The sequence below is a fragment of the Chiloscyllium plagiosum genome, unplaced genomic scaffold, assembly GCF_037043375.1.
Source record: "Chiloscyllium plagiosum isolate Xiang-an unplaced genomic scaffold, Cpla_swu_hap1 HiC_scaffold_6, whole genome shotgun sequence".
Classification (NCBI taxonomy): Eukaryota; Metazoa; Chordata; class Chondrichthyes; order Orectolobiformes; family Hemiscylliidae; genus Chiloscyllium; species Chiloscyllium plagiosum.
The window spans coordinates 29378378-29395058 of record NW_028270144.1 but is presented as its reverse complement, the minus strand read 5'-3'; the positions used below and the strand labels follow the sequence as shown (position 1 = coordinate 29395058).

Below are 16681 nucleotides of genomic sequence, written 5' to 3'. Positions count from 1 at the left end.
ATTAATATAATACTCCTAAACTTTTGTTGTATTGTCATGTCAAAACACTGCTCATTTGATCATCAAACAGGCTTCAAAAACTCTGATTATGGAACGGTCAGAAGCATTAATGACATATTTTAATTTCACATGCTGAATCGATTCTTAGTTTTCAAACAACACATATGGTAACAGCTGGAATCTCATTTGATTGCATCCGGTTTTAGTTACAATGAGAAGTTTTCTCCACTGAAATAAATCACATTAAATAAATGGAGTGTATTGCTCAGTGATGCCTGCGCATGTGCAGATAGCAATGGTAACAAAGTGTGTAGCAGCAGAACCTTCTGACTGTGATTGCCAGGATTCCCCTTGTAGTTGTGGTGACACCAAATGCTGCTTTGAACAAAAAAAATTGCCCTTTGTCAGGAAGCACTGAACACTATGGGTGGGATTAACCCCTCCTAAAAAGTCAGGAGGAGGGATGGAAAGATGATGAGAAGGGCAAATAATTGGGCACTTGGCACCGGTGAGATACCTGCTCCCTTCCAGCCACCTCAGCAAATAGATTCTGGTCAGAAAGGCCCCATGGTCAACCCACCAATAATCAAGGTCCTTAAATGAACAACCACTTAATGGCTTCAATCTACCTGCGACCTCATTAACTATTTTCTTTACAAGTGAGAAAAGTGGCTGACTTCTTGACTGGGAACACGGTGTGACCTGCCTTCTGGATCTTTGGTGGTGGAGAGGGTTTCCATTTTGATCAATCTGGGGTCAGTTAAAGGTGTGAATGGGGGTGGGATCAGCCATTGAAATCCCCCCGCCTTAGCTCTTGTCTCTTAATGCCTGTGGCACTCTTCCTGTCTCCCATTGGCTCCTGCTGTAGAATTAACTCCCAAAAATCACCAACCTTTTTGCTCATATTGGTGCTCATGAGTTTGAGCCTCAAAGATGGTGCTACTGACCCCTGTTTGGCTGACAGCTTCACATGAGTTGGGACATCTCTGCCATGGACCGCATTGGCTGAGAATCTCGCTGGGACACCAATTGAGTGCCCTGATTAGTGCTTGATCTGCAGGTGTTCTTGCTGCTGGGGGGAGGGTATTGGTTGCACTGGAAGAAACCTACCCAAGATATGTCTCTTCAGGCCAAAATTGTGAAGTAATTCAGTCTGTGTTTCCTGTTATTAAATCATTGGCTTGGGGGCATTAATAGTTTGGTATCACTTTGTCAAGCACACTTCAATCACCTCATCTTGCATTCCCTGAAGGCAATTAGCACACTTGAAGCCATTTAGGTGGGATCATGTTTTGCAGCTTGGGGATGAAACATTTAAATTAATGGCTTTAACAATTAATGATATCATGACTGCCCTGATCCACTACACAGTGGATTGAAAAGACACAACTATCAATTGCAATTAATGAAGGTCATTAAGGAAAAAGTCAGAGATGGAAGAGAGATATGTGATGGGAAACTAAAAAAACAGGGAGAGAATGGAAAAAGTGAGAAAAGATCATGGTTTTGACAAATACAGAACAGTTCAGCTCACCAGACTCTACACCATGAGATCACCACAATGCTATTGTTTTCCACTGACATTTTGATTGAGTTTTCAGATATTAGAAGCAGGACTCCATTTTAACCCATCCATAATGAAAAAAAACCCAATAAACTTAAGCTTCACTCCTCGTTTGCACAAAACGGATCACAATTCAGTGATCTGCAGCTTCTTCCAGGATGTGTTTCTTTTTCAGTGCCGTTCATCTAAATTTGACCAAAAACAACACAGTAGGTCAAGAAATGTTTAGTACAGTTACTGTGAGTGCTAATGAACTTGCATTATGGTTTAGAAAAGGTACTGGTCTCACCCATAAAACTGGTAGCACTCCTGGGTTGAACCAATTGTCATTGCAAATTGGTGTTAATTATGTTCATAACAAGACCATTGAAGAGGCTGTTAAAATTAAGATATTATTCAAAAAAATTAAGATATTTCTTTTGGACATAGGGACTCTCAGGAGTTTTGTAAAATCATAGATGTAATTGCTTTGAATATACAGTATGAAGAAATTGAATACTGTGCACCTAATGTAGGGAGCAAATGGTTTTATAGTTTATTAAAGTTATTGCCAGTCTCATGAATTGGATTATTCTCAGTGAACCAGACATTCTAGTTTGATAAAAAAATGTCTACTTTTGTGGTTAAACCATGCTCATCTGTATTAATAAAACTGAACAAGTCAATACTCTTAAATATGTAAAAAAAATTTGAGAGCAAATTTTGAAGAGAATTACAGTCACATTCTGAAACATTGTCTGATTTGTGCAGATTTTCATTCAGTTGTATGCAAATATGTTTGAACAGAAACTTAGAGCCATACAGTCGCAGAGATGTACAGCATGGAAACAGATCCTTTGGACCAACCTGTCCATGCTGACCAGATATCCTAACCCAATCTAGTTCCATTTGCTAGCACTTGGTCCATATTCCTTTAAACCCTTCCTATTAATATACCCATCCAGATCCTTTTTAAGTGCTCTAATTGTACCAACCTCTACCACTTCCTCTGGCAGCCCTTTCCATACGTGCACCATCCTCTACATGAGAAAGTTGCCTTTTAGGTCCCTTTTAAATTTTTACCCTCTCACCCTAAACCTATGCCCCCTAGTTCTGGACCTCCCTACACCAGGGAAAAGACCTTGTCTATTTACCCTATCCATGCCACTCATGATTGTATAAACCTCGATAAGATCATTCCTCAGCCTGCAACGCTCCAGGGAAAACAGCCCCAGCCTGTTCAGCCTCTTCCTGCAACTCAAGTCCTCCAACCCTGGCAACATCCTTGTCAATCTTTTCTAAACCTTTCAAGTTTCACAACATTCTTCCGATAGGATGGAGACCAGAATTGCACACAATATTCCAAAAGTGGCCTAACCAATCTTCTGTACAGCCTCAACATGACCTCCCAACTCCAATATTCAGTGCTCTGTCCAATGAAGAAAAGCATACCAAATGCCGCCTTCACTATCCTATCCATCTGCGAGTCAACTTTCAAGGAGCTATGAACCTACACTCAAAGGTATGTTTGTTCAGTAACACTCCCCAGGACCTGACCATGAAGTGTTTAAGTCCTGCTCTGGTTTGCTTGTCCAAAATGCAGCTCCTCACATTTATCCAAATTAAATTCCATCCGCCACTCCTCAGCCCATTGGCCGATCTGATCAAAATCCTGTTGTAATCTGAGGTAACCTTCTTTACTGTCCAATACACCTTCAATTTCGGTGTCATCTGCAAACTTACTAATTATATCTCCTATGTTCACATCCAAATCATTTCAATAAATGATAAAAAGCAGTGGAACCAGCACTGATCCTTGTGGCACACTACTGGTCACAGGCCTTTAGTCTGAAAAACAACCTTTTACCACCACCCTCTGTCTTCTACCTTCAAGCTGATTCTGCAGTCAAATGGCTAGTGCTCCCTGTATTCCATGAGATCTAACCTTCCCAACCAGTCTACCATGAGGAACCTTGAGTAACGCCTTATTAAAGTCCATATAGATCACGTCCACTGTTCTGCCCTCATTAGTCCTCTTTGTTGTTTTTTCAAAAAATTCAATCAAGTTGCTGAGACATGATTTCCCAAGCACAAAGCCTGCTGACTATCCCTAATCAGCCCTTGCCTTTCCAAATGCATGTAAATCCTGTCCCTCAGGATTCCCTCCAACAATTTCCCCACCACCAATGTCAGGCTCACTGGTCTATAGTTCCCTGGCTTGTCCTTACCACCTTTCTTAAATAGTGACACCACATTAGTCAACCTCCAGTCTTCCAGCACCTCACCTGCGACTGTTGATGGTACAAATATCTCAGCAAGAGGTCAAGCAATCACTTCTCTAGCTTCCCACAGAGTTCTAGAATACACTTCATAATCCTGGCGACTTATCCACTTTTATGCATTTCAAGACATCCATCCATGTAATACAGACATTTTTCAAGACGTCACCATCTATTTCCCCACATTCTATATCTTCCATGTCCTTCTCCACAGTAAATACTGGTGCAAAATACTCATTTAGTATCTCCCCCATTTCCTGTGGTTCCACACATGGGCTGTCTTACTCTTCTTTGAGAACTTGTGGAATAATCGCACCTCCAAACCAGTGAGACTTTTCATTGTGTTTGCATCCAATCTGATTTTTCTTAAAATAGGAAATGCTTGGAACATGTTGGTTCTACAGGTATTGTCCTCAGCTTAAAAGCGCCGAATTTCAAAACTGCTTTGAGAATTAAAAGACCTCCATGAGCAATCCTCATACAATAGAGAAATCTGAAATGGTGGCCATAGTTATCTCAGTAGATCACTACATTTCAAAATTTAGAAACATAATTGTGAAAATAATGTGCATTAGATAGATTTCTGATTTTGATGGGTATCTTTGAAGAAATGTTTCAGTCTACATTAGGGCTAAGTTTGTGATGCTTCCCTCTATTGGGAGCCCTCATAGATCTGTGTGGATTGGAGACATAACAAAATGCATCAGCATTGATTCTTCAATCAACACCTCTAACTAAGTTTACCCTCTTTCCTTATATCTCCTACCATTAACTTTTGGTCATCTTTAATCAGATTTTAAAACTTTTTCCAATCCACTGGCTAATCATCGTCGTGGAATCATAACATGGAAACAGACCCTTTGGTTCAACTAGTCCATTGCAACCATGTTACCAAACCAACTATTCCCACTAGCCTGCATTTGGCCCGTATCCTGAGCTGATGAAATGTTCAGCCCTTCAACAAAACCTTGAATAGCAATTCACCTTTAAGGACCACAAGCTGGCTACAAGGTTTCCTCATTTAAATATACACCAACTCACTTATCACTTGTGGTAGTTCGATTAACTCAAAACCCTATTTGGAAACAGTCTCTGCCAAACCTAAACTTCCTGTTCACTGAAAAGAAATTTAAACTGATAGGCATCCTGTAAATATTTCCAAATATATACTCCTGCATGAAAGGATTTGTAATATATCAATGGCCTTTGAGTGAAATAGGATTTAGTAAAATTATAACAAAGCTGACTTCCACTGTTGCAAACGCTACAAACTGGCATTGTACAGTGTTCTCTGGTAGGCCTATTACCATGGGAAGGCTAGCTACAAAGGAACAGAGACTGGAGTGACAGGGAGAGGAGTTTAACTCTAAAGTGAATTGAGGAACTATAGCAGATATTCAAGAAAATGGGTCATAGCTCCAAAACAAAATACTGAAGTGAGCAAGAGGAATCCTTGAAAGGGACAAAGCAATCAAGGTTATCCAGGGAAAATAAAAAAAAACATAAAATGTGACAAAGATTAATGGTGAGGTCTCTTCTGGAGTACTGTGTGCAGTTCTGGTTGCCCTGCTATAGGAAGGATATTATTATATTGAAGAGGGATCAGAAAAGATTCACCAGGGTGTTCTCTGCAATGGAAGATTTTAGTTCTAAAGAAAGGCTGGGACCTTTTTCACTGGAACATAGAAGATGGGGGGGCGGGGTGACCTTACAGAGGTTTATAAAATCATGAGGGGCATAGATAAGGTAAACAGCAGATGTCTTTTCCCTAGGGTTGTGGAGTTCAAAAGAAGGGTCATATTTTTAAGGTGAGAGGAGAAAGATTTAAAACCATGAGGGGCAGCCCTTTTGCATAGAAAGTGGATTATCAGTGTGAGAATGAACTGCCTGGTACAGTTACAACATTTAAGAGACATTTGGATAAGTACATGAAGATATGGGCCAAACATAGGCAAGTGGGACTAGTTTAGTTTGGGAACATGGTTGGCATGGACTGGTTGGACCAAAAGGTCTGTTTCATGCTTTGATTCTATGATTGTATGGTAAGCCAGTGGATTGGAAATGTTTTAAAATCTCATCAAAGGCCAAAAAAAAATAGAAGGAGATATTTTAAAAAGGGTAAACTTACAAGTAATATCAAATCAGACAACAAAAGCTTCTTCAGATATATCAAAAGGAAGAGAAAGGCAAATGTGAACTGAGGCTCGGGTAATAAAATGGAGTACCAGGAAATGGCAGAAGATTTGAACAAATACTTTGACTTAGTCTTTGCATCACTGAACAGTAAAGGCACTAAAAAACATTCAAAATTATTAAATAATCAAGGTGCAAGATGGAGAGATGAAATCAATACAATAACTATCACTAGAGAAAATGTACTGGGGACACTAATGGTGATAGATTGGCCTAATGAGAGGTATCTTAGGATAGTAAAAGAAGTAACTACAGAGATATTGGATGCACTGGTAATATTCCAGAAATCCTTAGATTATATTAAAGTGCCAGAAGACAGGAAAACTGTTACTGTACCAAAAGGGGAGGAGACAAAAAGCAACTCACTAAAGGACAGTCAGCTTAAAATTTGTAATTGGGAACATGCTAGATATATTATACAAACGATAATATCAAAGCATTTAAAAACACATACTATAATCATACAGGATCCGTATGGCTTCATGAAGGGGAAATCATGACTGGTATGCTTACTAGTTTTTTTTTGAGGAGGTTGTAAGCAATAAAGTTAAAGGAAAGTAGCTCATATAATGTATCTGCATTTCCAGAAGGTGTTTGATAAAAAGAATCACATTAGGCTGCTTAACAAGGTGAGCATTTGGTATTGAGGGTAGTATATCAGCATGCAAAGAGGATTAAATCACTAATAGAAGACCGAGTTGGGATAAGAGTGGCATTTCAGGATGGCAACCTCTAAACAGTGGAGAGCCACAAGGATCAGTGTTGGGGCCACGGATATCTAATATATTAATAAATTGGATGATAGAAGTACTATAGCTAAGTTTGCAGTTGACACTAAAACAGATGGGAAGGCAAATGATGAGGGTGGGAGAAAGTGAGAACTGCAGATGCTGGAGATCAGAGCTGAAGATGTGTTGCTGGAAAAGTGCAGCAGGTCAGGCAGCATCCAAGGAGCAGGAGAATCGGCGTTTCGGGCATGAGCCCTTCTTCAGGAATGATGAGGGTGACCAAAGAATCTGCAGAGGTTAAGTGTTTGGGCAAAAACTTGCCAGATGGAATATAGGGCGGCATGGTGGCTCAGTGGCTAGCACTGCTGCCTCACAGCGTCAGGGACCCGGGTTCGATTCCCGCCTTGGGCAGCGTCTGTGAGGAGTTTGCACATTCTTCCTGTGTCTGCGTGGGTTTCCTCTGGGTGCTCCGGTTTCCTCCCACAGTACAAAGATGTGCAGGTCAGGCGAATTGGCCATGCTAAATTGCCCATAGTGTTAGGTGCATTAGTCAAGGGTAAATGTAGGGGAATGGGTCTGGATAGGTTGCTCTTCGGAGGGTTGGTATGGACTTGGGCCAAAGGGCTTGTTTCCACACTGTAGAGAATCTAATCATAATGTGAGATTAAGCACATTGGCAGAAAAAAAATCCACGGAAAGCTGTACCACGGAAGGTTAACCTTTATTTTAGAGATAGTGCAGTGTAAAAATAGGGCAGTCTCACTAAAACTATACAAGTCACCAGTTAAACCACACCTAGAATATTTTGAACAGTTGGTTTGGTTCCGTTATCTAAGGAAACATTTAGTCGCATTGGAGGAATTCCAGAGAAAATTCACTAGGTTGACCCTATTGGCAGGGGAAGGTGCTATCTTACAGGGAGAGTTTGAGTAGATTGAGCTTATACTCTGTTGAGCTTAGAATGAGAGATGACCTTATTGAAATAAAAATGATTCTTGGGGGATATGAGTGGGTAGATGTAGAGAGTTTGTTACTCTTTTGGGTGAATCCAGGGCCAGAGGGCATAATCTCAGAATAAGTGGTTACACTCTTAGAGCTGAGTTGAGCACAGCGGTTTCTCTGTGGGTATTGAATCTGTGGAATTCTTTACCAGGAAGACTATTGAGGCTGGGTCATTCAATGTGCTCAGGGTTGATAGAGGCAAATCTTTAATCAGTATGGAAACTAGATTTTATGGGGAAAGGGAGGGAGGGAGGATTTGAGGATAATCAGATCAGGTATGATCTCACGGAATGGCAGAACAGGCTTGATGGGCCAAATGGCCGATTTCTACTCCTATGTCTTATGGTGGTGGACAATTAAACAACTGATGAGAAATGAAAAAAAAAATTGAGTTCAGGACATGACTTGCAATGACTGACCTCTTCTGGCACTTTTATCAAGGTGGAGGAATTCTCCATCATTGTGGAACTCTAGGCCATATTCTTGCATTATATTTGTAAAGTTATACCTGTGTGTCTACATTTCAGTAAGTTTAGAAGGCACAATTTTATCTTGAGCCTACTAATCATGAGGAACACAAAATAGCCAGATTTCAAAGGTTAATTTGGAGTATGGCTTCCTAAATCTTGAGGTGATTTATATTTTTAGAAAGAATCTAGTCATAGTGCCTTTAGTGTTGAAAATGTCCCAAGGAAACATATGTAATAGGAGATGCTGAGCAGCAGCATGGAAACTTGGTTTGGTAATCGAATTAGGTTGAACTGGTGGATTTTAGCATGAATCTTGAATGTTGCACATATGGTAACAAAGCAGAGAAGTCCTGAGATGGAGATCCAGAAAGTGAAATGCGCTGGTTGAAAACTCTGCTGTTTTGATGAAATGAAAGGAAATGAGAAGATTGCCTTTGAAGGACTTCAGAGGCATGACATTGAATAGAAGTTTAAAGACATTGTAAGGGCAGACCTAAAAATATTCAGTTGAGATTTGTGTTCGAGAATATATGAACTGCATGCAATGAAGGATAAGAAGGCAGTGGAGATTAGTGATCTGAGCATGGAGGAGTCCAGTTGTAGCTTGCAGTGATCTTCCAGTTTACCATGGATTCAGTTGTCAGTTCAACAATACCACTGCAACTTCCACAGTAACGTGTGGCCTGTGGTGATAAATCCAACGGAAGCTCAGCCTGCTGCCAGTTTGGTTATAGGATCCAGCAACTCTGTTGACTTTGAAAGTGTGTAGGAGAGCATGGATGGAGGCTTCCAAAACACCCTATCTTCATGCAGAGTTGTAAGAATGCTGGGATGATTCCATAAGAATGGCATTTGGTCATAGGGAAAGGACAACAACACCTTATAAAACTCATTCACCAAAGCTTGTGAACAGAGACCAAAAGGAAAACAGCACATTGGTAGCCTCTGAAAACAAGAAGAGAATGAACTTCGTTATGATTCTCCATTGCTGATACTACTATCTGATTCTAAAGGACATGTTTTACTGGGCAAGGTTAGGAACTGCTTGAATCAGACTGCTTCAGACATAGAACCTAATCTTGCCACACTGGAATTAAACTGCTGTTCATTGCGCAACAGCAAGAGTGACAACAGGAAGTAAGATTTGTTCAGCAGGACATACACACAAGATTTTTAAATAAGATATAGATTGTTCAGGATGCTGACCAGTGTAAACCACAGACAGAAATTTGAGTTGTTCCACTGGAATAATGCTATGATATGAGGATAAAGAAAAGCATTGTCCTCAAATGCAATTCTACACACTCATCACACACTGAATAGACAGGCTGACTTCAGTCGTACAGATTGCTTGTGAGATATAAGTAGCCAATTAGTCTCTCTAGCCTCTTCTGTTATTCAACTAGATTTTGGTTAATCTCTCCTCTATTTAGCCACTGTTTGCTCCATATCCCTTGATGCAGTTATCTAACAAAAGTCTAGTGGCCTTAAACTTGAAATTTTCAATTGCGCAATTGTTTCTGGATAGAAGGTTTTGGATTTTCACTGTCCTTTTTGCGAATGAGTGCTTTCTGTTCTCACGGTGGCTCAGTGGTTAGCACTGCTGCCTGACAGCATCAGAGACTCTGGTTCAATTTCAGCCTTGGGTGACTATCTGTCTGTGTGGAGTTTGCATATTCTCCCCGTGTCTGTGTGGGATTCCTCCGGGTGATCCGGTTTCCTCCCGCAGTCCAAAGATGTACAGGTTAGGTGAATTGGCCAAGCTGAATTGCTCGTAGTGTTCAGGGATTTGTAGGTTAGGTACATTAATCAGGGGAAATGTAGAGTAATAGGGTCGGGGAATGGGCCTGTGTGGCTTATTCTTCAAAGGTGAGGACTTGTTGGCTGAAGGGCCTCTTTCCACACTGTAGGGATTCTGATTCTAATTCAAATTAGCTTTGAATTTAAGACTATATTTTCTGGATTCCACCAACCAGAGAAGACCACATTGAATCCCTTTATGCTCAAAGAAAGGTAACATATTGTGGTCAACTTCAATATGATGACATGATAATTCTGATTGCTAATTTCACCAAATCACTGTTGGTCTGCTCTATCATTTTGCCAGACTATGTCCCTCGGCAAAAATTGACGCATGGATATTCAGTTCCTCAGGCTGTGTAAAAGAAAAACTAATTTTAGTTGAAAGTGTGTCACACTACACCTTATTTTTCCAACTGTGATAAGAGCTCTAATTTTATAGCCGAGGGGCCATGGATTTGATGACATTGCTATGGATCTGCCAATATCAATCATTTCCCAGCCTCCAAACACCTTCCCTAATGTTAGCTAGGCTTGGTGTATCAACTGTGACAAACTCAAGGATGTGTCACCTCTGCCATACTCCAGGCTGACTGTCAGACAGTAAAAATATAACCAAAGAACAGTCAATGCTGGAAATTTGCAACAAAAACAGAAATTGCTGGAGAAGCTCAGCAAGCCTGACAACGTCTGTGGGGAGAAATCAGAGTTCATGTGTTGAGTCCAACGGCCCTTCATGAGAACTAGGATGAGTTCTAAAGAAGGGTCACTGCACCCTCAATGATAATTTTGCTTTCTCTCCACAGATGCTGCCAGATCTGCCGAGCTTCTCCAGCAATTTTTGTTTTTGTTGAGACTGTCCGACAGAACTGTTGGTGTATGAATCATGAAGGCAGTGGTGTGGGGTATGGGACACAGTGAAAGGAAAACCAGTGGTTTTTAATGGAAATTTCTTCCACTGGAAAGGCTGGAGAGATAAATAATTATGGTACACTTCAGGCAATCCAAGCTCCGAGGCTGAGTTTTTGTCACTAAGCCAACTGTCTTTAGTTTGGAGATTTCCTGACTTAGGAAACCTCCAGTTTAAAGGATCTCAACAGACACAGTTTTCAATCCAGAGAGAAAGGGGTGGAATTCAGTCCTGCCAGCTTTGGGGTTGGTGAGTGCCAAGTTAGAAGGTCTTCCTTGGTTTTCTGGGACTTTCAAGTTGTTTCAGATTGTCCTAGGAGTTCTGACCTTTCCCCCCCCCCCTCCCCCCCACCACCGTCCAACATGCTCCTCAGAAAAACCGAAAGAACTGTGAATGCTGTAAATCAGAAACAAAAACAGAAGTTGCTGGAAAAGCTCAGCAGGTTTGTCATCATCTGTGAAGAGACATTAGTGTTAATGTTTTGGGTCTGGTGACCCTTCCTTGGGCTCGAAACATTAACTATGATTTCTCTTCACTTTGCTGCCAGACCTACTGAGCTTTTTCAGTCTGTTTTTGTTTATGGTTCCTCATAACCCCATGGTCCCTCATATTCTACATGATCCATCCATTGTCACTCATGCCCCTCCAAACACAATGGTCCCTGACATTCAGTCATCATGCCAATTCATATCCTCACCCATCTCTATGGTTTCCTTTTACTCCAAAGCTATTTCTATAGCCACTCATCCACTATTGGCAGACCTGAGGTACAAGGAGATGAAGGTAATACATTTAATACAGCTTTCAGTCATACAAATTTCCCATTTAAGGAACCCATTAAAAATTTTTGAGGAACTCATTAAAAGTTTTTTAAGTCTCCTCAGATGTTTAATTTCTTATAAATGAACAAACTTCAAGTCAGATCCCACATCAAAGACAACTAATCCTTGAATGGATTGTTTAAACTGTCAATCAGACTATAATTTCAGAATATCCTGGATAACCATAGCTTCTGAAACTGTTTAGCATTCATAATTCCCTTTGGAGACATGTCAATAAAATCTACATGGCCAGATGGTAATACTGTTCATAATCTATACCATACGGACTATCAATATGAGCAGTCCAAAAGTGGATATTTTAATTCTCGTTGACAAAAACAGTTGTTCTCTTTAAGTTTAAAGATTACTTTAAAAAGCTAATAATCATGACAATTATGCTACCCTAATGTGCACATTAATAGTTTTTACTTCATCTGTTAATGACTTCACATTGAAGGTCCAGTTTCTTGCAACTCTCCAGAATGTTCAAGGACTTTCAACCCTGCTGAGTTTGGGCTTCCCTCCTGTATGAATCCTACTTGTCCTTTTTTCCTTGCTGGGAAAAGACAGGATCTGCCTGAAATGCAGCCAAGTGGGACTTCTGTATCAGGGTCCTGTCTACAATTTCTACAGCTCTGTGGAATTTTCCTGATTCTGTGAAAATCCAGCAACATTGTGAAAGACAAGTTTTGTCAATAATAGAAATATTCAAACAGTGCATTCTTTATTTTGAAGTCCTATAATATTCAAAATTTTAAAAAGATACATGAGACGCTCACTGTCACTTTCTGAGGGACAAAACAGACTGCCCCTGTTTGTGACCCAAGAGACTTAATTAGAAACATAGCTTTAGCTTGTGCACACACTGCAACAATGGGCATGAAGATTGCCACATCTACAGATTCAGAAGTCTGTAGTTCACCACAGTGTCTGACACCATTTTCTGTGGTTGTTAGGTGTTAGATTTCATATCCTCAGAAAAGAAGTGCTGTTCAGACATGTAGTAGGAAAATTAAGATAGCATATGACACTTTTCAGGCAAGTTTTATTTAAAAATCTGTGTTATCAGAAAGTCTAAATGATATGACTCTATGATAACACTGCAGTCTATCCATCTTGACATCCCAAACCACCTAAGATCTTAAGTTGCAGATGGTCCATGTGATGCCATTTAAGGATTTGAAGATTGTCAAACTATATAAAACCAAGGAAATAAATAGAAAAATAAATATCTTAGAATCCAAACAACATATTTTACTCTATGGAATGGCAACAAGCATTGTCTGCAGACTTTTAAAGATATTTAGTTCATCCTTTATGTCACACACAAATGATTACTAATCAATTTACATTGGTTAGCATGTAGATATAATGGATGAGGTTAATTTCTACTGAATTTGTTTACTTACCTGTTTTCCACTTTGGCACCCTTTCACTTCACTACTATCTGTGCCACATATCCATGACTGAAACTCAGCGCTTATACTTCTAATTTAGTTAATATTGAGCTTCATATCTTCTGTGTATTTTTATATGAACGTTTAAAGCCAACACAACTCCAGTTATGGCTGCACCTCCCACTATTGCACAATTCTTTTGGTTCCCTCTTTATCTGTAAGTTGTCTTCAGCAATATTGGCTCTCTAATGACTGCTTGTCACATTCCGTTCTATTTTTTTGCCTCAACTTTCACCTCCATACCAGTTTTGTTAGCCCTATTTGTCAGGTTATATACGATATCTGGAGTATGACTTGCCTGTCAGAATGTTGAATATGGCCATCATTAAGTTTAAGGGTTGGATTTCTGTCGAATTAGGAAGATTCCACAGACCTTCCAAGTAGTGAGCAGAACTCAGAAGAAGGAAGCCCTTATCCCCTGTCTTGGACACACGCCCTTTTGACCGGCAGGGAGTGATTCTTGCAGAAAGGCAGACCGAAATAGCTCCCAACCGTAGTTTGGGAACATCAACATCAACTTTGTTATTTGTCTGCCAAAAATGTCCATACATTTGCACCCATCACCTATGGTTTAATACTTAACTAAATGTTACAGAACATCATTGTTCTGTTTGATCCTGAGAACACACCACTATCAAGAATGCTTACTACCATCTTGTTCTTCCCTCAACGATAAAGCTGTGGCAGTATTTATTTCCCCCCCCCCTCCACTTTTTTATTCAAGTTCTCCCAGATGTTTTCACTGCTCACCATTTTAAAACATTCAAGTTGGCGCCTCAGTCTTATGCTGTTGACCTTCTCTGCATTTCCATCCACCAAAGTAGTTGAACTACTTTTAGGAAGCTCCTCCTAAACCCTCCCATCTTGCTGCATCTCCTTCTATCTTTAAATGTCCAATCCAAAATTACAGATTCTGTTGTTTCTCCTATCTATTCCAGTGCTCCTGTAACACATTCCCCTGTTGTATACCACATCAAAGGTACTGTTTTCATGCAAGTAGCTATGCTCTAGCATAATTGATTTTTCAATTTCTTACAACATAATCCTTTCCACTGATATTTGTGTTCTGTGCCTGCTAAGTAACAGAAACCCACTTCATGTCTTTGCTTTGTACTTCGAAGATTACTTTCCATTTAATTCACTTTCTGTAACAAACTAAACACCTCTGTCTTTACTTAAATAAGTTACTCTTTGAAGGCAATTCTTTCAATTCTTCTAGTAAAAAACGTTAGGTTGTATAATATGTTGTATATTTACAGCAAAATGGGTAATGGGGAATGTCTGTTTCCACAGATCAGTTTTCCAGGGAATTGGCATCGTTTGGCATGTTATTATGACAAAGGGAGGGTTTTAGATGCACACAGAAGCTTTGAGTATCTCCAAGTAAAAGTACAAGGCAACTGAGCTTTTCAGATATCTTTTGCAGGATTCCCTGCAGTCAACACATAATGATTAGGACAATGTCTCCACAGATATGAGGAGAAAATAAATAAATGACTCTGAAATGACAATTAATATGTTCATAGTCAGAATCATGATGCAAACAGCCACCGTGCACATTTTTTTAAAGTTCACGTTTCCATTTCCCAAATCTATTTCATCAATTCCTTAATAGGTTCAGCACAACTGTGAAAGTAGATCTATCGTGGGCATTGGGAAAACTCCAGATATGAGGTACTTACCCAAAAAGCCAAATTTATATTAGTTGCCAGTTTTACTCCGTCTTTTTCTTATTTTCCCAGTTCCTTTTTCCTTTCCCGCAACCTGCCTGACTGTATGACTTTCTCTAGCTTTCTCCATCTGAATGAGACATCAGAAAAAACGTTACAGGGGTGGGGGTTAACCCAGGGTCAGTAGCAATAGTGAAACAATTTGGTTAAATATTAAAGCCTCCACACTGATAGTTAAAATGCACTCTTGAATCTCAGCAAGAAAGTTATGCATACCAGGGCCTCAAACATCATGATCCCCCAAAATGCAGGATTACCAATAGGAAGTGCCAGAAATATATTCAGCCATGACTTCACCAGAAGTTTTCAGATGAGTCTTGCTTGCCCCCCACTGAAGAAGCATTACTGAATATAGAACTCTTTACGTCTCTCACTTCCCTCATCTCCGGGGGGGAGTGGGGGCAGGAATAAGATTGAAGTTTGAAATGCTTGAATTACTGTATCTGACACATTTCCTTTTCTTATAAGAGTGGCTGTACTGCAGAAGTAATTATTTTGAATTGTTTCACTTCCTCCAGACAAAAGGGGTGGCCATGGGCACCTGCATGGGTCCCAGCTATGCCTGTCCCTTTGTTGGTTACGTGGAACAGTCCAAGTTCCGCAGTTATACCGGCACCATACCCCACCTTTTCCTCCACTACACTGATGACTGTATTGGCGCCACCTCGTGCTCCCATGAGGAGGTTGAACAGTTCATCAACTTCACCAACACATTCCACCCTGCCTTTAAGTTCACTTGGACCATCTCAGACACCTCCCTCCTCTTCCTGGTCCTCTCCATCTCCATCAACGGTGACTGACGCAACACTGACATCTTCTGCAAAACCACCAACTCCCACTGCTACATGGACTACACCTCCTCCCACCCTGCCTCCTGTAAAAACACTATCCCTTATTCCCAATTCCTCTGCCTTCACCGCATCTGCTCCCAGGAGGACCAGTTCCACTGTAGAACACACCAGATACCCTCCTTCTTTAAAGACTGCAATTTCCCCTCCCATGTGGTTGATGTCCTCCAGCGCATCTCACCCACTTCCCACATCTCCACCCTCGAATCCCACCCCTCCAACCACAACAAGAACAGAACCTCCTGGTCCTCACCTTCCACCCCACCAATCTCCAAATACATTGCATTATCCTCCTCCATTTCCACCACATACAAGTGGATCTCACCATCACAGATATATTTCCCTCCCAACCCCTATCCGCATTCCATAAAGACTGTTCCCTCTGCAGGTCCACAGCTCCCCCCCCCCCCCCCCCCCCCCACCCCCCCCCCCCCACCAACCCACCCTCCCTTCCTGGCACCTTCCCCTGCCACCGCAGTAATTGCAAAACTTGTGCCCACACCTCCCCCTCACCTCCGTCCAAGGCCCCAAAGAAGCCTTCCATATCCAAAAGAATTTTACCTGCACTTCCACACATGTCATTTACTGTATCCGTTGCTCCCGATATAGTCTCCTCTGCATTGGGGAGACAGGATGCATATTTTCAGAGTGCTTCAGAGAACATCTCCAGGAGACCCGCACCTATCAACCCCACTGCCCCATAGCTGAACAGTTCAACTCCACCAAGGACATGCAGTCCCTGGGTCTCCTCCATCACCACACCCTCACCACTCGACACCTGGAGGAAGAAGGCCTCATCCTCCGCCTCGGGACTCTCCAACCACATGGCATCAATGTGGATTCCTCCAGTTTCCTCATTTCTCCTCCCCTCACCTTATTGCAGTTCCAGTCTTCCAACTC

General features: G+C 41.0%; 1 protein-coding gene and 1 long non-coding RNA gene across 3 annotated transcripts in view; one reads left to right on the top strand and one right to left on the bottom strand.

Annotated features, from left to right (window-relative positions):
• The window catches only part of klf12b (Kruppel like factor 12b), a 283688-nt gene that overhangs the window by 34811 nt on the left and 232196 nt on the right, over positions 1–16681 (top strand). The gene's annotated exons all lie outside the window — the stretch shown is intronic.
• On the bottom strand, positions 12814–15231 carry LOC122550524 (uncharacterized). Its single transcript, XR_006311870.2, has 3 exons — positions 15150–15231; positions 14886–15003; positions 12814–12940 (listed from the first exon to the last, which is right to left on the bottom strand). It is a non-coding gene; the product is annotated as an uncharacterized LOC122550524 (long non-coding RNA).